This window comes from Aegilops tauschii, chromosome 1 (assembly GCF_002575655.3).
Source record: "Aegilops tauschii subsp. strangulata cultivar AL8/78 chromosome 1, Aet v6.0, whole genome shotgun sequence".
Classification (NCBI taxonomy): domain Eukaryota; kingdom Viridiplantae; phylum Streptophyta; class Magnoliopsida; order Poales; family Poaceae; genus Aegilops; species Aegilops tauschii.
Genome location: NC_053035.3, coordinates 9,739,115 through 9,761,440, shown reverse-complemented (window position 1 = coordinate 9,761,440; position 22,326 = coordinate 9,739,115). Strand labels below are relative to the sequence as shown.

At 44.3% G+C, this 22,326-nt stretch overlaps 1 long non-coding RNA gene across 1 annotated transcript; it reads right to left on the bottom strand.

The window, feature by feature from the left end:
* Positions 1-13,982: 13,982 nt before the first annotated feature.
* On the bottom strand, positions 13,983-15,157 carry LOC141030989 (uncharacterized). The gene is made up of 2 exons (XR_012193113.1): positions 14,601-15,157; positions 13,983-14,195 (listed from the first exon to the last, which is right to left on the bottom strand). It is a non-coding gene; the product is annotated as an uncharacterized lncRNA (long non-coding RNA).
* Between the last annotated feature and the right edge of the window lie 7,169 nt (positions 15,158-22,326).

The window sequence follows — 22,326 nt, the reverse complement described above, 5'->3', positions numbered from 1 at the left end:
AGGAGGAGGCTGGCTGCTCTGGCGCGCCGGCGCTGGCGGAGAAGGAGGCGGAGTGCCGCCACGCGCCAGAGAAGGAGGCTGAGTGCCCTGATCACTCGCCAGAGGAGGAGGCGGAGTGCCCTTACTCGCCGGAGCCGTCCAGTTCGGAAGCTTGATGAGCTCCTTCCGCCATAGGCATGGAGTCTTCAGAGCAGAACCCAGCCGAGTCTCCCCTTCACCCGTAGGGTGGTCAAGCTGGAGCTCCTCAAATCCCTCCGTTATTTCATCCACCATCACCCTAGCATATCCTTCTGGAATCGGCTGACAGTGGTAGGTTGCGCCGGGTTCAGGAGGTAAAACAGAGCCAACAGCCGCCTTGACTTTGAAGTTCTGCCATTCCGCCATAAGGTGGCAATGTTGAGACTCCGTGATAGCATCCACGGGGTAGCTAGCAGGAGCCGCATGCTCCAGCTGAAGCAGCTCGGTGGAAGCCACGCTGCTTCTCCGCTGAGATGGCGGTGTAGCTTCGGGGGCGGTTTCGGCATGTCGATTGCCGTCTCGTTCCTCTAGCGCTTGAACCCTTTCATGCAGCTTCTGAATTTGGATCTGCTCCACTTTTTTCCTCCTCTCCTGGCTTTTGTAACCGCCCGCGTCCGGAAAACCAGCCTTCCACAGAACAGAGCCTGGCGTGCCTCGTGTCCGTCCAGGGTGCTCAGGATTCCCGAGGGCCATTGTGAGCTCGTCGTTCTCTCTGTCTGGAACGAACGTCCCTTGCTGCGTTGCATCGATATATTGCTGAATCTTCTTGACTGGTATTCTCAAAAGCTCGTTCGTCCAAACGCACCTCCCTGATACAGGGTCCAAGGTTCCGCCAGCCCCGAAGAACCAAGTCCGGCAACGGTCTGTCCAGTTCATTGTCTGTGGTTCGATCCCTTTTTCAAGCAGATCATTCTCAGCCTTGGCCCACTTAGGTCGGGCTTTGAGGTAGCCACCTGACCCCGTGAGATGGTGAAGCTTCTTCTTTGCAGCATTCTTCTTGTTTGTCGCTGACATCTTCTTACTCTTTTCCGATGTCTTGTGGGCCACAAATGCGGGCCAGTGATCTCTGATCTTCTCATACCGGCTGATGAATTCTGGTGTCTCTTCTTTGTCGACAAACGTTTTTACCTCATTCTTCCACCTCCTGAATAGGTCTGCCATCTTCTTAAGAGCATGAGACTTGATTAATTGCTCTATAACTGGCTTCTCCGGATCCTCCTCTGGCGGTAGGGTGAAATTTGCCTTCAGCTCAGTCCAAAGATCATCTTTCTGCATATCATTGACATAAGACACCTCAGGGTCTTCCTTCTTAGGCTTATACCATTGCTGGATGCTGATCGGGATCTTGTCCCTAACTAGAACCCCGCACTGAGCAGCAAATGCATCCTTTGTCCGGATGGGTTCAATCGGTTGGCCGTCGCGCGCGATTGCTGTGATCTCAAACCTTTCATCCGAGCGCAACTTTCTCTTCGGGCCTCGTCTCTTTACCGAAGTTGTGCTCGATTCGGAGGGCTAGAAAAAAGAAGAAAGACGAGTGTTAATTAATATGTGTACATACCAAAACAATGAATGCATCAATTAGCTAGTCAGCACAGGCTTAACTAATATATTTACCTGGCCGGACTCTGTTCGGTCACCGGAGCCGTCACCACGGGCTCCTTCTTGCACCAGCATTGGGTCACCGGAGCCATCATAATCATGTCTTTCCTCCTCCACTCTTCGATCACTGTAGCCTGCTTCTTCACCCTGTTCTTCCAGACCATCATTGTCGTTAAGATACGACAAGATATCACCTCCGGCTAAGATTATGTCCCCCAACACCTCTTCTGCTTGCTCGTCTCGTCCGTGCTCCATTGTTTCTGCAAATATTACAACATGGCAATTATTACACAAACATGACAGCGGGTGGATATATTAGTGCAAATGTAGACCTAGCTTATTCCGGGTTTGGTGTGGCCTAGGCAACGCTTCAAGGGTAGGGGCGCGGCGGGAGGGGGTAGGAGACCGACATCGTTTTTTTCTAGGGTTTGGGTGTCCTCGAGAGTTTTGGTCAAGCGAGAGGGCCGGGGGGTGCTCCCGTGGTATAAGTTATCACGGTCGAGAGGGGGTATAAATATCGACCGTCCATCATGTCGAAGTTATCTGGGAGGGAGTTATATATATCGACAACGACGACATACATACATGGGAAAATAATGTTATCGGGGAAATGTACATCGACCCCCCCCCCACGTGTTGAAGTTATCGGGAGGGCGTTATATCGACAACGACGACATACGTACATGGGAAAATAATATTATCGGCGGGGAGGGGGTATATCAACCCCCCTCGTGTTGAAGTTATCGGGAGAGGGGTATATCGACGACGACAGACCCGATAAAACATAAGAAAACGAAGAAGAAATAAAAAGAGGAGAAGAAGAAAAGGAATAGAGGAGAAGATCGAAGAAAAAAAAGAAGAAGAAAAAGAGGAGAAGAAGAAAGGAATAGAGGAGAGAAGAAGAAAAAATAGAATTTTTTCTATTTTTTCTTCTTCTCTTCTATTCCTTTTTCGTCTCCTTCTTTTTCTTCTTCTTCCTTTCCTAGCTAGATATATAAAACTTTTCTAAAAATGTAACTTTTGCATATATAAAACTTTTCCATGGATCATCATTTCTCATATATATCCATCTATAGTCACATACATATATAAATGGAAAAAAATGCTATGAACAAAAATACATATATACTTGGTAAATATTCTATGAACATCGTTTCTCATATATATCAATGCATACATCCATGGATCATCATTGCTCATATATCCATAGTCATATATAAAAACTTTCTGTATATGAACAAAAAAACATTTTTTGACATATTTAGCACATTCTAAATTTTCCTAACTCTTTTACAACCACAAAAATTACTCCAACTTCATGACAGTACCCACACTCCATTTCACCAAAAACCTTCTGATCCATAGTTCAAAATTTTCAAATTCCATTCAAATGAAATTTGAACCAGATTCAAATTCCTTGCTGAAAACCTATTCTAAACCAATCCAAAAATTCTGAAATTTTGCCATCACCTTTGTCTTGCATCAGTACCTCACCACAAAAAATATCATAAATTCTAAAAATGCCCAAAGCCATCTAGCATTTGATCAAACACCCTCTATATGCACTGTTCATATCTGTAAAAAAATTCAAAAATTTCAGAAAATTGGACGGCGTCTTGCTGCTGCTCCACTCCTTCTCCTCTCCTCTCCTTCTGCTCTTCAATGCGTCGGGGCCGGCGGCGACCATGGAGTAGGGGCGGCAGAGAGCAAGGGGCACTCGGGCGCAAGAGCGGCGCTCGATCGGGACCATGGGAAAGGGGGGGCTCACTTCGAGGGGGGCGGCGATGGCAGGAGTCCGACGACGAGGACGACGGGCTCGGGGCGGCACGCGGTGACGGGGACGGCGGTCTCGGGACGGCAGGCGGCGACAGGGACGTGGAGGGGTGGGCTCGGGGAGGCACGCGACGACGGGGACGACGAGGACGGCGGGCTGAGGGATGCCGGCGACGAGGACGGCGCGGGCTCGGGGAGGTGACGGCGTTGGCGGCGGCGTAGACGGCGACGAGGAGCGCGCGAGCGATTTGGGCAGCCTGGCGGCGGGGGCAACTGCCGAGGGAGGCGACGGAGATGTGAAATTTTCACAAGTCCTGGTTATATAGCAAGGGCATTGGTCCCGGTTCGTGGCACCAACCGGGACCAATGCCACCCTTTAGTCCCGGTTGGTGGCACCAACCGGGACCAAAGGTCCCTTTTCAGCAGCGCAAAGGGCGGGAAGCGGCGGCCTTTGGTCCGGTTGGTGGCACCAACCGGGACTAAAGGGGGGGGCATTGGCCCCGGTTGGTGCCATGAACCGGTACCAATGCACCCCTTTAGTCCCGGTTGGTGGCACCAACCGGGACCAAAGGCCTCTTGCTGCCCGCATCGCGCCCAAAAGTTTAGTCCCACCTCGCTAGTTGAGAGGGGCTCGGAGTGGTTTATAAGCCCCGCTGCGGCTGCTTTCTCGAACTCCTCTCTATAGCAGGCTTCTGGGCCTAACTTTGGCGCACTGCCCGTTGAGCCCTCTAGCCCTTCTGGGCCTGTATTTGCAAACCCGAGGGTTGGAGGGCCCTGAACTCCTCTCTATAGCAGGCTTCTGGGCCTAACTTTGGCGCACTGCCCGTTGAGCCCTCTAGCCCTTCTGGGCCTGTATTTGCAAACCCGAGGGTTGGAGGGCCCAGCGGGCAGTGCCCCAACAATTTTTTTTGCTGTCCGCATCGCGGCCAAAAGTTTAGTCCCACCTCGCTAGCCGAGGGGCGCCCGCACCAGTTTAAATGCCACGACGCGGCTGCTGTTTCGAACTCCTCTCTATAGCAGACTTCTGGGCCTAACTTTGGCGCGCTGCCCGTTTAGCCTCCTACCCCTTCTGGGCCTGTATTTGCAAACCTGAGGGTTGGAAGGCTAAGCGGGCAGCGCCCCCAACAAATTTTTTTGCTGTATTTAGTTTTTTTGTTTTCTTTTTTGCTTTATTTATTTTGTTTTGTTTCTACTTACAAAAAAACTTATTTATTTTATTTTATTTTGTTTCTTATTAATTATTTATTTTACTTTATGATAATTCTTTTTGCTATTAAAGTTTCTATCAAAAAAAGTTCTTTATGATTTTTTTTGCTATATTTAGTTTTTTTGTGTTCTTTTTTGCTTTATTTATTTTGTTTTGTTTCTACTTACAAGAAAAAACTTATTTATTTTATTTTATTTTGTTTCTAATTACTTATTTATTTTACTTTATGATAATTCTTTTTGCTATTAAAGTTTCTATCAAAAAAAGTTCTTTATGAAAATTCTTTTTGCTTTTAATGATTTTGAACAGAAAATACTTTGATAATTTTAGTTGCATCAATTTTATATGATTTTAGTTTCAATAATAATAGAGGTTTCTTATAATGTTTTGAACAGAAAATACTTTGTTAATTTTAGTTTCATAAATTTTATTAATGTTTATTTTATTTTGTCGGAACACAAGAACTCCGGAGTTGTAATAAGTTATTAAAAACAAAAAAGAGGCGCAATGCTCGTTGATTTGCTCCAAGCCTTTCGGAATAGTGTAGACTGCACTGCACATAGCTCCATGCAGTCTACCTTATTCCTCAAGGCTTGAAGCTAAGCAACGTGAGCATTGCGCCTCTTCTTCATCGTCTCTGCACTCAGGGCTTATAAACCCCTCCTAGTGCCTCTCAGCTAGCGAGGTGGGACTAAAAAACCGCTTAGCTAGTAAGAAACTCTAGTACCGGTTCGTGCCACGAACAGATACTAAAGGTGCTCGTGGGGCCACAGCCTCATTAGTACCGGTTCGTGGCACCAACAGGGACCAAAGGGTGGAATTGGTCCCGGTTCGTGCCACCAACCGGGACCAATGGCCTTGCACAGCGGCGTGGTGATGAGTTTAGTCCCACCTCGCTAGCTAAGAGAGAGCCGCACCTGTTTATAAGGTGCGGTGTGCCTGAGCTGTCGAGCTCCTCTCTAAAGCAGGCTTACGGGCCTAACCTCTCTGCACTCAGGGCTTATAAAGCATTTCAAATGAACTCTGAAAAGGTTGAAAGTTGGCATGGTATCCTCATTTCATCCACATAGCATGTGCAAGAAAGTTGAGAGGGTTATGGCAAAAACTAGATGCACTTCTTGTACAAAACGGACAATGGTATCATACTCGTCTATTACAAAGTTGGCATGGTATCATCATAATAGTTGCGGGAGAAAGTCTTCACTTTTTCTTCGCTTGTGTCATTTGCTTATTGCGCCGTAACCATGGATAATCTTCATCGTTTATCAGGATGCTTGGGTCAGCCTTGACTTTGAAGGGAGGAATTTCATGAAACTTTTCATAATCTTCAGACATGTCTGTCTTGCCCTCCACTCCCACAATGTCCCTTTTTCGTGAAAGAACTATGTGCCGCTTTGGCTCATCGTATGATGTATTCGCTTCCTTATCTTTTCTTTTCCTCGGTCTGGTAGACATGTCCTTCACATAGATAACCTGTGCCACATCATTGGCTAGGACGAACGGTTCGTCAGTGTACCCAAGATTGTTCAGATCCACTGTTGTCATTCCGTACTGTGGGTCTACCTGTACCCCGCCTCCTGATAGATTGACCCATTTGCACTTAAACAAAGGGACCTTAAAATCATGTCCGTAGTCAAGTTCCCATATGTCCATTATGTAACCATAATATGTGTCCTTTCCCCTCTTGGTTGCTGCATCAAAGCGGACACCGCTGTTTTGGTCGGTGCTCTTTTGATCTTGGGCGATCGTGTAAAATGTATTCCCATTTATCTCGTATCCTTTGTAAGTCAATACAGTCGAAGATGGTCCCCTGGACAACGAGTACAACTCATCACAAACAGTGGTGTCGCCTCTGAGACGTGTTTCCAACCAACTGCAGAAAGTCCTGATGTGTTCACATGTAATCCAGTCGTCACACTGCTCCGGGTGTTTGGAGCGCAGACTGTTCTTGTGTTCATCGACATACGGGGTCACCAAGGTAGAGTTCTGTAGAACTGTGTAGTGTGCTTGAGACCAAGAATGCCCGTCCCTGCATATTATTGAGTCCGCTCCTAGCGTGCCTTTTCCAGTCAGTCTCCCCTCATACCGCGAAGGGAGACCTATCTTCTTAAGGCCAGGAATGAAGTCAACACAAAACCCAATGACATCCTCTGTTTGATGGCCCATGGAGATGCTTCCTTCTGGCCTAGCGCGGTTATGGACATATTTCTTTAGGACTCCCATGAACCTCTCAAAGGGGAACATATTGTGTAGAAATACGGGCCCCAGAATGACAATCTCGTCGACTAGATGAACTAGGACGTGCGTCATGATATTGAAGAAGGATGGTGGGAACACCAGCTCGAAACTGACAAGACATTGCGCCACATCACTCCTTAGCCTTGGTATGATTTCTGGATCGATCACCTTCTGAGAGATTGCATTGAGGATTGCACATAGCTTCACAATGGCTAATAGGACGTTTTCCGGTAGAAGCCCCCTCAATGCAACCGGAAGCAGTTGCGTCATAATCACGTGGCAGTCATGAGACTTTAGGTTGTGGAACTTTTTCTCTGGCATATTTATTATTCCCTTTATATTCGACGAGAAGCCAGTCGGGACCTTCATACTGAGCAGGCATTCAAAGAAGATTTCTTTCTCTTCTTTCGTAAGAGCGTAGCTGGCAGGACCTTCATACTGCTTCGGAGGCATGCCGTCTTTTTCGTGCAAACGTTGCAGGTCCTCCCGTGCCTCAGGTGTATCTTTTGTCTTCCCATACACGCCCAAGAAGCCTAGCAGGTTCACGCAAAGGTTCTTCGTCACGTGCAGCACGTCGATTGAAGAGCGGACCTCTAGCTCTTTCCAGTAGGGTAGGTCCCAAAATATAGATTTCTTCTTCCACATGGGTGCGTGTCCCTCAACGTCATTCGGAACAGCTAGTCCGCCGGGACCCTTTCCAAAGATTACGTGTAAATCATTGACCATAGCAAGTACGTGATCACCGGTACGCATGGCGGGCTTCTTCCGGTGATCTGCCTCGCCTTTGAAATGCTTGCCTTTCTTTCGACATTGATGGTTGGTCGGAAGAAATCGACGATGGCCCAGGTACACATTCTTCAGTGTCATTTAAACAGTGCGTGCATGCGTGTATCCCTTGTTTGTCTGTCCTGAAAGGTTACTGAGAGCGGGCCAATCGTTGATGGTTACAAACAGCAACGCATGCAGGTTAAATTCCTCCTGTTTGTGCTCATCCCACGTACGTACACCGTTTCCATTTCTTCAACTAATGGCCTTAGGTACACATCAATGTTGTTGCCGGGTTGCTTAGGGCCTTGGATGAGAACTGGCATCATAATGAACTTCCGCTTCATGCACATCCAAGGAGGAAGGTTATACATACATAGAGTCACGGGCCAGGTGCTGTGATTGCTGCTCTGCTCCCCGAAAGGATTATTGCCATCCGCGCTTAAACCAAACCATACGTTCCTTGGGTCAGCTGCAAACTCAGCCCAGTACTTTCTCTCGATTTTTCTCCACTGCGACCCGTCAGCGGGTGCTCTCAACTTCTCGTCTTTCTTACGGTCCTCACTGTGCCATCGCATCAACTTGGCATGCTCTTCGTTTCTGAACAGACGTTTCAATCGTGGTATTATAGGAGCATACCACGTCACCTTCGCAGGAACCCTCTTCCTGGGGGGCTCGCCGTCAACATCACCAGGGTCATCTCGCCTGATCTTATACCGCAATGCACCGCATACCGGGCATGCGTTCAGATCCTTGTACGCACCGCGGTAGAGGATGCAGTCATTAGGGCATGCATGTATCTTCTGCACCTCCAATCCTAGAGGGCATACGACCTTCTTTGCTGCGTATGTACTGTCGGGCAATTCGTTATCCTTTGGAAGCTTCTTCTTCAATATTTTCAATAGCTTCTCAAATCCTTTGTCAGGCACAGCATTCTCTGCCTTCCACTGCAGCAATTCCAGTACGGTACCGAGCTTTGTGTTGCCATCTTCGCAATTGGGGTACAACCCTTTTTTGTGATCCTCTAACATGCGATCGAACTTCAGCTTCTCCTTTTGACTTTCGCATTGCGTCCTTGCATCGACAATGACCCGATGGAGATCATCATCATCGGGCACTGGTTCCTCTTGATCTTCAGCAGCTTCCCCCCTTGCAGCATCATTGGGCACATCGTCTGGTTCCTCTTGATCTTCAGCAGCTTCCCCTGTTGCAGCATCATCGTATTCAGGGGGCACATAGTTGTCATCGTCCTCTTCTTCTTCGCCGTCTTCCATCATAACCCCCATTTCTCCGTGCCTCGTCCAAACATTATAGTGTGGCATGAAACCCTTGTAAAGCAGGTGGGCGTGAAGGATTTTTCGGTCAGAGTAAGACTTCGTATTCCCACATGTAGGGCATGGACAACACATAAAACCATTCTGCTTGTTTGCCTCAGCCACTTCGAGAAAATCATGCACACCCTTAATGTACTCGGAGGTGTGTCTGTCACCGTACATCCATTGCCGGTTCATCTGCGTGCATTATATATAATTAAGTGTGTCAAAAACCATTACAGAACATCATGAATAGATAATTAAGTGACCAAATTAATAGAAGTTCATCATCACATTAGAACCAAAGTACATACATCGTTCTCATCTAACAACATATATATAGCTCTCCAGAGCATCTAATTAATTAAACCATACATTGAAACTATGTAAAACATTTCAATGCGAAAACAAATGCGATCATAATCGCAACCAAGGTAACAATTGATCCAACGGCATAATGATACCAAGCCTCTGTATGAATGGCATATTTTCTAATCTTTCTAATCTTCAAGCGCATTGCATCCATCTTGATCTTGTGATCATCGACGACATCCGCAACATGCAACTCCAATATCATCTTCTCCTCCTCAATTTTTTTTATTTTTTCCTTCAAGTAATTGTTTTCTTCTTCAACTAAATTTAACCTCTCGACAATAGGGTCGGTTAGAATTTCCGGTTCAACCACCTCCTAGATAAATAAAATCTATGTCACGCTGGTCGGTATATTTGTCATAAACAATAAATGAATCAAATAGTTATAAAAAGATAATATATACCACATCCGAATCATAGACAGGACGAGGGCCGACGGGGGCGGATACCAAAACCATCGCACTATCTAATAAGAAGGAATAAAATAGTAAGAAAATTAGACAAGTATCTATCTAAAGTAAGAATTTTTTCTTTCAAAAAGAAGATAAGAACAAGAGGCTCACCACGGTGGTGCCGACGACGAGATCGGCGCGGACGGTCGACGGCGGTGAAGACGGGAATGGGACGTGACGGGCCGCTAAACCTAGACAAATCTCGAGGAAAATGGAGCTTTGAGGTCGAGCTTCGAGAGGACAAAGCTTAACTAGTGTGGCTCGGGCATTTCATCGAACACCTCATGTGCATAGGAGGTGAGCTAGAGCACCACAAAGCCCTCCCCTCGCCGGCCAGAGAAAAACAGAGCACTGGAGTGCTCTGGTCGCGGGCGAGGGGTATATATAGGCACCTCATTGGACCCGGTTCGTGGCATGAACCGGTACTAAATCCGGGCCTTCTGTCCCGGTTCATGCCAAGAACCGGGACAAATGGTTGTGGGCCAGGAGCGAGGACCATTAGTCCCGGTTCGTGGCTTGAACCGGGACAAATGGTTCCATACGAACCGGGACCAATGCCCACGAGGCCCCGGCCGGCCCCCTGGGCTCACGAACCGGGACGAATGCCCCCATGGGTCCCGGTTCGTGACTGAACCGGGGCTAATGTGAAAACTGCCCTGTGACCTATGCCCTGTTTTCTACTAGTGGTATCATCATTTCATCCACATAGCATGTGCAAGAAAGTTGAGAGGGTTACGGCAAAAAATAGATGCACTTCTTGTACAAAACGGACAATGGTATCATACTCGTCTATTACAAAGTTGGCATGGTATCATCATAATAGTTGCGGGAGAAAGTCTTCACTTTTTCTTCGCTTGTGTCATTTTTTTATTGCGCCGTAACCATGGATAATCTTCATCGTTTATCAGGATGCTTGGGTCAGCCTTGACTTTGAAGGGAGGAATTTCATGAAACTTTTCATAATCTTCAGACATGTCTGTCTTGCCCTCCACTCCCACAATGTCCCTTTTTCGTGAAAGAACTATGTGGCGCTTTGGCTCATCGTATGATGTATTCGCTTCCTTATCTTTTCTTTTCCTCGGTCTGGTAGACATGTCCTTCACATAGATAACCTGTGCCACATCATTGGCTAGGACGAACGGTTCGTCAGTGTACCCAAGATTGTTCAGATCCACTGTTGTCATTCCGTACTGTGGGTCTACCTGTACCCCGCCTCCTGATAGATTGACCCATTTGCACTTAAACAAAGGGACCTTAAAATCATGTCCGTAGTCAAGTTCCCATATGTCCATTATGTAACCATAATATGTGTCCTTTCCCCTCTTGGTTGCTGCATCAAAGCGGACACCGCTGTTTTGGTCGGTGCTCTTTTGATCTTGGGCGATCGTGTAAAATGTATTCCCATTTATCTCGTATCCTTTGTAAGTCAATACAGTCGAAGATGGTCCCCTGGACAACGAGTACAACTCATCACAAACAGTGGTGTCGCCTCTGAGACGTGTTTCCAACCAACTGCAGAAAGTCCTGATGTGTTCACATGTAATCCAGTCGTCACACTGCTCCGGGTGTTTGGAGCGCAGACTGTTCTTGTGTTCATCGACATACGGGGTCACCAAGGTAGAGTTCTGTAGAACTGTGTAGTGTGCTTGAGACCAAGAATGCCCGTCCCTGCATATTATTGAGTCCGCTCCTAGCGTGCCTTTTCCAGTCAGTCTCCCCTCATACCGCGAAGGGAGACCTATCTTCTTAAGGCCAGGAATGAAGTCAACACAAAACCCGATGACATCCTCTATTTGATGGCCCATGGAGATGCTTCCTTCTGGCCTAGCGCGGTTACGGACATATTTCTTTTGGACTCCCATGAACCTCTCAAAGGGGAACATATTGTGTAGAAATACGGGCCCCAGAATGACAATCTCGTCGACTAGATGAACTAGGACGTGCGTCATGATATTGAAGAAGGATGGTGGGAACACCAGCTCGAAACTGACAAGACATTGCGCCACATCACTCCTTAGCCTTGGTATGATTTCTGGATCGATCACCTTCTGAGAGATTGCATTGAGGAATGCACATAGCTTCACAATGGCTAATCGGACGTTTTCCGGTAGAAGCCCCCTCAATGCAACCGGAAGCAGTTGCGTCATAATCACGTGGCAGTCATGAGACTTTAGGTTGTGGAATTTTTTCTCTGGCATATTTATTATTCCCTTTATATTCGACGAGAAGCCAGTCGGGACCTTCATACTGAGCAGGCATTCAAAGAAGATTTCTTTCTCTTCTTTCGTAAGAGCGTAGCTGGCAGGACCTTCATACTGCTTCGGAGGCATGCCGTCTTTTTCGTGCAAACGTTGCAGGTCCTCCCGTGCCTCAGGTGTATCTTTTGTCTTCCCATACACGCCCAAGAAGCCTAGCAGGTTCACGCAAAGGTTCTTCGTCACGTGCATCACGTCGATTGAAGAGCGTACCTCTAGCTCTTTCCAGTAGGGTAGGTCCCAAAATATAGATTTCTTCTTCCACATGGGTGCGTGTCCCTCAGCGTCATTCGGAACAGCTAGTCCGTCGGGATCCTTTCCAAAGATTACGTGTAAATCATTGACCATAGCAAGTACGTGATCACCGGTACGCATGGCGGGCTTCTTCCGATGATCTGCCTCGCCTTTGAAATGCTTGCCTTTCTTTCGACATTGATGGTTGGTCGGAAGAAATCGACGATGGCCCAGGTACACATTCTTCCTGCTTTTGTCCAGGTATATACTTTCAGTGTCATCTAAACAGTGCGTGCATGCGTGGTATCCGTTGTTTGTCTGTCCTGAAAGGTTACTGAGAGCGGGCCAATCGTTGATGGTTACAAATAGCAACGCGTGCAGGTTAAATTCCTCCTATTTGTGCTCATCCCACGTACGTACACCATTTCCATTCAACAGCTGTAAAAGTTCTTCAACTAATGGCCTTAGGTACACATCAATGTCGTTGCCGGGTTGCTTAGGGCCTTGGATGAGAACTGGCATCATAATGAACTTCCGCTTCATGCACATCCAAGGAGGAAGGTTATACATACATAGAGTCACGGGCCAGGTGCTGTGATTGCTGCTCTGCTCCCCGAAAGGATTAATGCCATCCGTGCTTAAACCAAACCATACGTTCCTTGGGTCAGCTGCAAACTCAGCCCAGTACTTTCTCTCGATTTTTCTCCACTGCGACCCGTCAGCGGGTGCTCTCAACTTCCCGTCTTTCTTACGGTCCTCACTGTGCCATCGCATCAACTTGGCATGCTCTTCGTTTCTGAATAGACGTTTCAACCGTGGTATTATAGGAGGATACCACATCACCTTCGCAGGAACCCTCTTCCTGGGGGGCTCGCCGTCAACATCACCAGGGTCATCTCGTCTGATCTTATACCGCAATGCACCGCATACCGGGCATGCGTTCAGATCCTTGTACGCACCGCGGTAGAGGATGCAGTCATTAGGGCATGCATGTATCTTCTGCACCTCCAATCCTAGAGGGCATACGACCTTCTTTGCTGCGTATGTACTGTCGGGCAATTCGTTATCCTTTGGAAGCTTCTTCTTTAATATTTTCAATAGCTTCTCAAATCCTTTGTCAGGCACAGCATTCTCTGCCTTCCACTGCAGCAATTCCAGTCACTACAAGGATCCGGGTCTATTGCAACAAAATTGGTCGTCGCAATACATGTCGATTTGTGGCGATAATTACCTATTGCCACGAAACAACATTTGTTGGCAGCCGTTGCGACTGGACGCATGGTAATAGGTTATTGCCACAAAAAACAATCGTGGCAATAAAGTCTGCTATTGCAACAACCATGTGGGAAGTTGCCACATATTTTCCCGTGGCAACACTCACCTGATGGCACACATAGCTTTAATGCAACGTGTAACAAATCATGGCAACTGATAGCCCGTGGCGATAAAAATTTGTGGCAACAACCTATGCCAACGACGCTCGTTTTGTGGCGCATGCTCTTCCGTGGCAATAGTCAATTGTGGCAATAAACTATAGCAACAATCCTTGATTTCGTGGTATTAGGCATTTTGCCACGAACCACTACACTTGTGGCATTAACTTATCGCAATAAATATTCCAATCGTCGTAACATGAAATTGCAACATACTAGTTTTTGTGGTGATAAATAGGTAACACAACAGGTGAAATGTTTGTTGCGAGAAACAATTGCGACAATTTAAACTTCTCATGGTGCTAACATGTGGCAACCGAAAGTGGGTTGTGGTAATAGCCTATTGCAACCATAAAAAAATACAAGCATTCAATTACAATATTCAAAACCATACGTATAATATATAGATTCATAAAATTCATAATTCTCATAGCAAATATCCATCAAATGATACTCAAATGTAATTTAGCCATCCTAATTAAGGCCAAGACTAACTGTCCGTGATCTAGAGTCAAGTCGAGCTAGATCTTTGGATCCTGCAATCAAGAAATCAAAAAAATAGTTCTAGTTAATGAGTCCAACATAACATACACCATACAATTATTCCAGCCCTTGTTAAAAATAACTATCACCAGACTATTTGGAGTAATACTGTGTCAACAAGCATGTAACTGAGGGATCAGAACAGTTTTACAAGTGTAAATGTCTAAAGCATAAGCACAAGTACATGTACTAAAAGCATCCGTTGTTGATTTAAGTTGTGACTCAATCTGTAGTTTCAGTTAAGTTCATGTCCCTAGCTAGCACATATTCGTTTTTTCAAAGTTGTGACTCGATGCAGCAACAACACATTGTGAAAGAGAAGAAGCAGCTAGCTAATTATGAAGGCCATACATATAAAATGCAGGTGAACATTAAGAGAAAGCAAGGTCGTGACTTACCATTGCTTTAAACATTTGAGAATTCCTTGTTCAGCTTGTATGAGCGCACTTAAAGAAATAACAGTTAGAGCGCACTTGAAGAAATAACAATTAACCTTGCACCTGGAGTCTTATTAGGACTAGATCTCTGAAAAAGGTATTTTGCAAGTTTGGACTACTATCTTATTTGTCAATCCTCTTCGTTGGCACCTGCAAATAGAGTTTGCTCTTCAATCTGGATTCAATACCTTTAAGAACCAGTTGGACAGTGGCAGAAATACTAGTCAAGTTAATCATAAGGCATGTAAGCAGGATCTGATGAATATGGCATGAAACACCAGCAATGTGAAGCTGGAACTAGGAAGAACAAAAAACAGACTAAAAATGTTTAAGAAAGGGAAAATGGGCAGTTTTGTCACATCAGGATCAGTATATTTCCTTGGAAATATCATCATAACCCTGCAAAGAACCAGAGCCATCTCCAGAAAATTGAGGCCCCTGGACTATGGCTAACAACAAATGAACTACATGCCACATAATCAAATTAAACCAACATCTAAGTAGCCAAAATGACTGAAATTATAAGGGGCAGCGAGCATATTAGGAATAACATATATACCTAAAACTTAAAGTTCTGACATTGACAGAAGTAGCCAGTTTCATTCAAATCTAACTTTGCATATATACTCCAAATCTAACTAGGAGTAGCTGTTTGCGGCAAGTTGCATTGGAAATTAAACTAAAATAATGCATCTGTTCTAATGTAGTGGTCTAGTACAGCATTGACTGTACAAGCTATTTTCCATGCTTGTCTCAATTAGCATGTTAGTGTCTCCTAGTACTGACCAATTCAAGAAAAGAGCCTCTAATTAGGAACGATTCCAGCCATGAGATGGGCAACAAATAAACATGACAGAAGGAATTCCCAATCATACAAAAGAGGAACATGGAAATTAGAAATAGCCATGTGGTGATGTCAATATGAACAAAATACTCACATTGACTATGGGAATGCGTCAGGCAAGGGAAACGTACATGCCTGCTTGTTCTGGCGACGGATGATAGCAGAGGCACAACAATGATGCTACAGTGCTCCATGGCCGAGATCATGGGCCTCGCCGCCCTAGGACACGCGGAGGAACCAAGGATGCCGCTCGTATTGGTGCGGCCGTCAGCCATGACCACGTCGTCCATCTAGGGCTTTCCCCTCTCGTATTTCGATCAGGTGCACTGACTGGTTTTTGGTGGCTCCCTGAAGAAGTGGCTGAATCGCACAAGTCCAGCTGGTTGAACCAGACCTGCAGTAGGCACTTACCCCTTCGCCAAAGGGGCCCACGACCCAGGTCCCTCTTCTTCATGTTCTCTCTTCTCCAACAAAAACAAGCAGTTCGGGCATTCTCAGATCCATGGCGATGAAGAACACATATACAGGATTTGAAGCCCCCTAATTTTTGGGGGCCCTGTGCAGTCACCCACCTTGCACATCCTCGTCAACGGCCCTGCAAAGAACAGTGTGCATCAGACAAGAACCACCAGAGATAAAGCATCAAGACAAACCGAATACAAGATAAAGCATCAGACAAGAACCCTAATTTTTGGGGGCCCTGTGCAGTCGCCCTGGAATTAAATTTGGAACCTATTTTGCGCATAATGTAACCAGGATGGATACTTGGTAAAAGGTGATGAAGTCTTACATTTACCTAAATAAAAAGGTAACCCTGATGGGTAGTTGTAAAAAGTGATGCTATCACCCATTGGATTATATATCAAACAAGCATATGAGATTGAGATACGAGAAATATAATAATTGAAGTGAAATAAACAGACAAGTTTCTGCTGTATTTTCATAGTGAAGTTGGGATATACTACACTAAAATGATCATACATGTACTAGAACCCTTACCATGAAAAGCACTATGTATTACACCTACATTCCCTATCAGTAAAGTACATGTCCGTGTTGCTCTTCACAATTTCTACTACCAAATTTGACAATCAGTAGACCTATTTAGCTGAATTAAAAAATCGCACAGGTATTCGGGTATGTATGTATACGTGCCAGTTTGAGAGTATTTGAGTATGTATGGATATGTTACGGGTATTCGGGTATATGCATCTCCACCATGGGCAGGAACACGTACGTACTACTATTATTACCAGGAGAATCAATTAGCAGCGGGCATGTACCCTCGATGTCGTCCTTGCATCTTGCTCCCCTTGGCACTAGTACACAAACAAGCAAGCAGCCTGATGGATGGATTATTGTGGAAGGTAGCTTAAATATGGATCGATTCCTCGTGGATGCTAGCAGATGACGAGGACCAGTGGCTCCTAGCGCGGGAGGCGCGCATGGTCCATGCTCTAGTTCTGCGCAAGCCGTTTCAATTCTTCATGGCCGCCCGGAGGGATGGATGGCTGCCGACGACCCCGACTAGATCTGCCCAGGATTGCGGCGGCTGCGCGCTCCTCATGGCCGCCTCCTCGAGCCTGGTGGGGAGGAGGGAACGATCCTGGGCGGCGACTTGCGGCGTGGTATGCGGTGGCTTCGATGGGTAGGCGTGCGTGTGAAGGATAAGGAGAGAGAGGAGATAAAAGGATAGGGCACCCGCAGGGCCGCAGCCGTTCGATCTAAGCAAATCCAACAGTTCTGATGCGTGATCCATGAGAGGGCCATCTTGACCAATCAAAACACGGTGTATTTTTTATTGGTATATTTTTGCACTCGGTAAAATTTTAATATTTTTTTTCTTCCTTACTCTTTTTCTTGCTTTTTTTAATAAAGCCCATTAAAGGATATAAATAGGATTTTCTTTAACACCAAAATTTTGCCAACATTTTTATGCAATTGTGATTTAAATTTGAATTCTATGCAATAAATGACTATAAATGCATTAAATGTACGAAAGAACCCATGAAACTTGGGAATTGTCACTTAAATATGGTCTACTTTCTGTGCAAATTTAAGTGGTGCCATTTCAAACCTATTTCCGTACTTGCTTCACAAAATATACCGATTTTTACACTATAAAACTAGAATTTTTTTTAAACAAAAGTTTAGAAACTCTATTTGTCAACATTGTTTTTTGTTTTGATGTTTGTCAATATTTTTTGTAATGGCAAGATGCACCTATGTGCTCAATTTGGGCACATTATGATAAACTATGCAAGAATATGGCCATCACCTTGGAAAGTCATGAATGTTCATACATGATACCTTGTTTTGTGAAGATTCTTTTCTTCAAAATGATCATATTGCAAGTTTAGTATTTTTTCTCGCAACTAGTACACATAAAAGGACTCGATGCGAAAGGATTGCATTTACTGAATTTGTATTCTTTTTTTTCCACAATGGGGTCATCAAAGCGGGGAGCTGGGGGGGGGGGGGGGGGGGGGGGGTAAATCTTATCGTATCATATCCTCTAGAAATAGGAGACTACCAAGTCATGCCTACCTATACAAGAGATCGTGTCGAGGCTTCATCAAAGCGGGGACGTTCTAGAGGATCTTGGCATGTACTCTAGCTCAAAGTAGATTGATGCAACACTATTTATAACCCACGTCAAACGATAAGGACAGGGGCTACTGGCTACTATCTGTGACATGGGAAGTGGGGTGTCCCAAGCACACTATAATTGAGTAAACTAGCAAGCAAGGGATTACTATAAATTGAGATTACGATCTACTAGTTAATATTAAAAAAGCATTAAGGTTGCAGACGACTCGCTGGAACCATTTACGTCCTTGATCTGCTATCCCGACGGCCAAATGCAGTACGCTTCTCTACCTCGCGAGAGCTAGCGTCTTTGGTATGCTATCTCACCTGGTTCAACTCCGGCCTTCCTTCACTCCAGTACAGTGCCGACCATAACTCCCTTCGGCTGACCAGTCCAGGGGCAGCCAAGAAGGACGACTCGGACGCCTGACAGTCACCTTCAGACCTCCCTTCGCTTTGGATCAGGATGCTCGGTCGATGCTGGTAAGATCTCTCTCTCGCTCTTCAGTGCCTCCCCATTCTTCTACCAGAATGGATTTTTTAGTGTCCTAGAAATGTGCCCCCAAATCCCGTACAAATACCGCTCCAAGGGGGACGACATTAGGTTTCTAGTAAAAAATTGTTCTCAAAAAAGATTCATGAATTTGAATTTTTAATGTATTTCAGAAAAAGGTCGTCCATTCTAAAACAAATTGCGATCTCAAAAAAGTTACCAAAGTCAAAATAAGTTTAGTATTTGAAAAAACAACACAAATTTGAAAAAATCGTGGCATGAAAAAATATTGGCGAAAATGAAAATGTTCAGCCACTCAAAAAAAAATTTAAATTTGGAAAAAAAATCACGGTTCCAAAAAAGTCACTAATTTTAAATACTTCCCCAATTTATCAAAACACATCCACGAATTTGAATAAGTTGGTAAATTTTAAAATTGTTGCTAATTTTTTTAAAAAAATACACAAATTTCAAGGAAAAAGTTACTGAAATTTAAAAATAAAAATGGAAAAATGGCAACTAAAAAGTAAAAGGAAATAGGAAAAGGAGAATAAAAACCAAATAGTAAACTGGAAGAAAAACAAACAAAAAGCTGCTGAGGATAAACCTAGCCGAAAAAGAAGAAAAACTAGGTTGTTTTTAGACAAAAGAAAAACTATGCGGAAGTTTCCAGAAGCAAAACCGGGCCTAAGTCACGGAATGGCAGCCCAATTTAACTCCTCGCCGGTCAGCCGAACACCTTTCTTTTTAATGGGCCTTAGCCCAGCCGTTCATTATGTTTAAGAATAAGTTTATTTATTAACAATAAGCGTACAAATGGTGTTAGTCTGTTGGTAATCACTTCTTTCCCTAGGTAGGAGGTAGTATGGTCGATCCTTTGAATGGATCATTTTTGTTTCTTCATGCATGCCCCATTGTTGGTCATTTTATTTTGTTCACGGGCCTGCATGTTCTATTTTTTATATGAAGAATATGTATATATAATATGCTCTCATGCTAATATCTACTCCCTTTGTACCACAATACTTGATGCCCGTATAATTTTGAGAACAATTTTTTAAATTCATTCTCTATTTTCAATAGGTTAAGTGAATGAATTTATGCGTACATATCGGAAGTAATTCCAATTTGAGTAATATATGTATCTCAATTAAGGTTCAAGTAATACAGAAAAAAGTTCAAGACCTATGTACAAGCTTATCTCAAAGACAAAGATTGTTGATAAAATCAATTGAGTGAAAACTTGAACTTATGTTTGTAAGCATTGTGGCACCATTCCTTTTTATAGTTTACGCTATTCCTTTTTCTTTCTAAAGTTATATAGCTTGTACCAGTATGCATCCACACATGATATTAGTTACAGTATCAATACGTGTAACACACCAGGAGCAACACAAACTTATATGTTAATGTGGTAATGTGCCGTTAACACATTTTCAAATCTTATCAACCATGTGTTACTCTCCGTGCATGTGTTACAGATATTTTTCTCTGTGACACATTTTTCTATATGTTACCTCAATGTCTTAGTTAATCTATATTTTGTTGTAGTGTTTGGTTAATTGAAATTGGTGCAATTAAAAATATTTAATTACTCCTTAAAGCTTGCAAAAATCATATCTTAATATCTATAAGTTCAAATAATATATTTTCCCACAATTTTACTTGTAACTATTGCAACGTCACACCAATGTTGCAATATCTTTCTGAATATTACCACAAAGTTATTCTGTTGAAATACCTAGTCTCAATTACAAGAAAATGACTGCCTCGCGCAACGGAATCTGTTTGTTGCAATATCGCTACCATATTGCAACGCCAATGCAGTTTGTTGCAATAGGTAGCCACTTTTTTGCAACAATATGTCTAACTAATGCAACGCCACGCTGATGTTGCAATATTTTTTCGAATATTGCCACAAATAGTTATTCTGTTGAAATACCTAGTCTCTATTACAAAAAAATGGCTGCCCTCGTGCAGCAGAATTTTTTTGTCGCAATACCATTACCATATCGCAACGCCGACACAATTCGTTGCAATATGAGCACTCTATTGCAACAAATCTAGTATTTATCGTGACAAAACTAAGTTATGGCAATATGTGCGGCCTATTACCACAACCGGAGAATTTGTGGTAATATTGCGTTTTATTGCAACAAAACGTAGTTATAGCAATAAATTTTGTTGCAATAGACCGGAATCCTTGTAGTGAGTACGGTACCGAGCTTTGTGTTGCCATCTTCGCAATTGTGGTACAACCCTTTTTTGTGATCCTCTAACATGCGATCGAACTTCAGCTTCTCCTTTTGACTTTCGCATTGCGTCCTTGCATCGACTATGACCCGGCGGAGATCATCATCATCGGGCACTGATTCCTCTTGATCTTCAGCAGCTTCCCCCCTTGCAGCATCATTGGGCACATCGTCTGGTTCCTCTTGATCTTCAGCAGCTTCCCCCGTTGCAGCATCACCATATTCAGGGGGCACATAGTTTTCATCGTCCTCTTCTTCTTCGCCGTCTTCCATCATAACCCCTATTTGTCCGTGCCTCGTCCAAACATTATAGTGTGGCATGAAACCCTTGTAAAGCAGGTGGGTGTGAAGGATTTTCCGGTCAGAGTAAGACTTCGTATTCCCACATATAGGGCATGGACAACACATAAAACCATTCTGCTTGTTTGCCTCAGCCACTTCGAGAAAATCATGCATGCCCTTGATGTACTCGGAGGTGTGTCTGTCACCGTACATCCATTGCCGGTTCATCTGCGTGCATTATATATAATTAAGTGTGTCAAAAACCATTACAGAACATCATGAATAGATAATTAAGTGACCAAATTAATAGAAGTTCATCATCACATTAGAACCAAAGTACATACATAGTTCTCATCTAACAACATATATATAGCTCTTCAGAGCATCTAATTAATTAAACCATACATTGAAACTATGTAAAACATTTCAATGCGAAAACAAATGCGATCATAATCGCAACCAGGGTAACAATTGATCCAACGGCATAATGATACCAAGCCTCGGTATGAATGGCATATTTTCTAATCTTTCTAATCTTCAAACGCATTGCATCCATCTTGATCTTGTGATCATCGACGACATTCGCAACATGCAACTCCAATATCATCTTCTCCTCCTCAATTTTTTTTATTTTTTCCTTCAAGTAATTGTTTTCTTCTTCAACTAAATTTAACCTCTCGACAATAGGGTCAGTTAGAATTTCCGGTTCAACCACCTCCTAGATAAATAAAATCTATGTCACGTTGGTCGGTATATTTGTCATAAACAATAAATGAACCAAATAGTTATACAAAGATAATATATACCACATCCGAATCATAGACAGGACGAGGGTCGACGGGAGCGGATACCAAAACCATCGCACTATGTAATAAGAAGGAATAATAAAAGTAACAAAATTAGACAAGTATCTATCTAAAGTAAGAATTTTTTCCTTTCAGAAAGAAGATAAGAACAAGAGGCTCACCACGGTGGTGCTGGCGACGAGATCGGCGCGGGCGATCGACGGCGGTGAAGACGGGGACGGGACGTGACGGACCACTAAACCTAGACAAATCTCGGGGAAAATGGAGCTCGGAGGTCGAGTTTCGAGAGGACAAAGATTAACTAGTGTGGCTCAGACATTTCATCGAACACCTCATGTGCATAGGAGGTGAGCTAGAGCACCCAAATGCCCTCCCCTCGCCGGCCAGAAAAAACAGAGCACTCTGGAGTGCTCTGCTGTGG